The sequence below is a fragment of the Oncorhynchus masou genome, unplaced genomic scaffold, assembly GCF_036934945.1.
Source record: "Oncorhynchus masou masou isolate Uvic2021 unplaced genomic scaffold, UVic_Omas_1.1 unplaced_scaffold_17275, whole genome shotgun sequence".
NCBI lineage: Eukaryota > Metazoa > Chordata > Actinopteri > Salmoniformes > Salmonidae > Oncorhynchus > Oncorhynchus masou.
In genome coordinates this window covers 1-1,870 of record NW_027016794.1, presented here as the reverse complement: position 1 = coordinate 1,870, position 1,870 = coordinate 1, and the positions used below count along the sequence as shown (strand labels likewise).

Here is a 1,870-nt window from a genome sequence, read left to right as displayed (position 1 = left end):
AACTAGGAGTAGACAACAGATTCTTACAGGCGTTACAGGAAGCCATGTTCTGGTGTAGAGGATTCCATTTCTGGTCTGCATATCTGAAAAACGGTAAGATGAACAGTTTCACATTAAACCCTGGTGCATGTTCAACTGTGGTATCAGAAATCTGCAAATGGTATTTCAGAAGTCAGATCCGACAGGGTTGTCAATCTTACAGGAATCAGGTTCGGGATAGGTTCATCCTTAATACAATCTTGCAACGAGTTTGAACAAAGCTAACATATACTTACAGCTAGCTACAAGATGTACTTTCCCCATCCATTCTGGTCTGCAGTTCCCTGAAAGACAGTATGGTAAAACATTTTTACCATTAACTATATTGTGCAAGGATGTTCAAATGTATCATGATCAATTATGCCAATTGTATTTTCAGAAGTCAGATCCGACAGGGTTGTCAATCTTACAGGAATCAGGTTCGGGATAGGTTCATCCTTAATACAATCTTGCAACGAGTTTGAACAAAACTAACAGATACTTACAGTTGTTAGCTACAGACTGTATTTTTCTCATCCATGTCTGGTCTGCAGTTACCTGAAAGACAGTATGGTAAAACATTTTTACCATTAACTATATTGTGCAAGGATGTTCAAATGTATCATGATCAATTATGCCAATTGTATTTCAGAAGTCAGATCCGACAGGGTTGTCAATCTTACAGGAATCAGGTTCGGGATAGGTTCATCCTTAATACAATCTTTGCAAAAAACTAGGAGTAGACAACAGATTCTTACAGGCGTTACAGGAAGCCATGTTCTGGTGTAGAGGATTCCATTTCTGGTTTGCATATCTGAAAAACGGTAAGATGAACAGTTTCACATTAAACCCTGGTGCATGTTCAACTGTGGTATCAGAAATCTGCAAATGGTATTTCAGAAGTCAGATCCGACAGGGTTGTCAATCTTACAGGAATCAGGTTCGGGATAGGTTCATCCTTAATACAATCTTGCAACGAGTTTGAACAAAACTAACAGATACTTACAGTTGTTAGCTACAGACTGTATTTTTCTCATCCATGTCTGGTCTGCAGTTACCTGAAAGACAGTATGGTAAAAAAGTTTTTACCATTAACTATGTTGTGCAAGGATGTTCAAATGTATCATGATCAATTATGCCAATTGTATTTCAGAAGTCAAATCCGACAGGGTTGTCAATCTTACAGGAATCAGGTTCGGGATAGGTTCATCCTTAATACAATCTTGCAACGAGTTTGAACAAAGCTAACATATACTTACAGCTGTAGCTACAAGATGTACTTTCCCCATCCATTCTGGTCTGCAGTTCCCTGAAAGACAGTAGTCAAAATATTAACATGAAGTTTGTGCATGCACGTTCAAATGTATCATGATCAATTATGCTAATTGTATTTTAGGAGTCAGATCCGACAGGGTTGTCAATCTTACAGGAATCAGGTTCGGGATAGGTTCATCCTTAATACAATCTTGCAACGAGTTTGAACAAAACTAACAGATACTTACAGTTGTTAGCTACAGACTGTATTTTTCTCATCCATGTCTGGTCTGCAGTTACCTGAAAGACAGTATGGTAAAACATTTTTTACCATTAACTATATTGTGCAAGGATGTTCATATGTATCATGATCAATTATGCCAATTGTATTTCAGAAGTCAGATCCGACAGGGTTGTCAATCTTACAGGAATCAGGTTCGGGATAGGTTCATCCTTAATACAATCTTGCAACGAGTTTGAACAAAACTAACAGATACTTACAGCTAGTTACAAGATGTACTTTCCCCATCCATTCTGGTCTGCAGTTCCCTGAAAGACAGTACAGTCAAAATATGAACATGAAGTTTGTGCATGCACG

The 1,870-nt window shown here is 38.0% G+C and overlaps 1 long non-coding RNA gene and 7 other non-coding genes across 9 annotated transcripts; all 8 read right to left on the bottom strand.

Annotated features, from left to right (window-relative positions):
• Positions 1-23: 23 nt before the first annotated feature.
• On the bottom strand, positions 24-1,821 carry LOC135539167 (uncharacterized). 2 transcript variants are annotated; one of them, XR_010455559.1, is made up of 6 exons: positions 1,774-1,821; positions 1,521-1,572; positions 1,025-1,076; positions 777-832; positions 525-576; positions 24-83 (listed from the first exon to the last, which is right to left on the bottom strand). It is a non-coding gene; the product is annotated as an uncharacterized LOC135539167 (long non-coding RNA). The 2 variants fall into 2 exon arrangements; XR_010455560.1 differs by lacking the exon at positions 24-83 and adding an exon at positions 272-323.
• On the bottom strand, positions 163-234 carry LOC135539174 (small nucleolar RNA SNORD50). Its single transcript, XR_010455566.1, has one exon. It is a non-coding gene; the product is annotated as a small nucleolar RNA SNORD50 (small nucleolar RNA).
• Positions 412-483, bottom strand: LOC135539169 (small nucleolar RNA SNORD50). Its single transcript, XR_010455562.1, has one exon. It is a non-coding gene; the product is annotated as a small nucleolar RNA SNORD50 (small nucleolar RNA).
• On the bottom strand, positions 664-735 carry LOC135539173 (small nucleolar RNA SNORD50). Its single transcript, XR_010455565.1, has one exon. It is a non-coding gene; the product is annotated as a small nucleolar RNA SNORD50 (small nucleolar RNA).
• On the bottom strand, positions 912-983 carry LOC135539172 (small nucleolar RNA SNORD50). Its single transcript, XR_010455564.1, has one exon. It is a non-coding gene; the product is annotated as a small nucleolar RNA SNORD50 (small nucleolar RNA).
• On the bottom strand, positions 1,165-1,236 carry LOC135539175 (small nucleolar RNA SNORD50). Its single transcript, XR_010455567.1, has one exon. It is a non-coding gene; the product is annotated as a small nucleolar RNA SNORD50 (small nucleolar RNA).
• Positions 1,408-1,479, bottom strand: LOC135539171 (small nucleolar RNA SNORD50). The gene has a single exon (XR_010455563.1). It is a non-coding gene; the product is annotated as a small nucleolar RNA SNORD50 (small nucleolar RNA).
• Positions 1,661-1,732, bottom strand: LOC135539168 (small nucleolar RNA SNORD50). The gene has a single exon (XR_010455561.1). It is a non-coding gene; the product is annotated as a small nucleolar RNA SNORD50 (small nucleolar RNA).
• Positions 1,822-1,870: the final 49 nt, after the last annotated feature.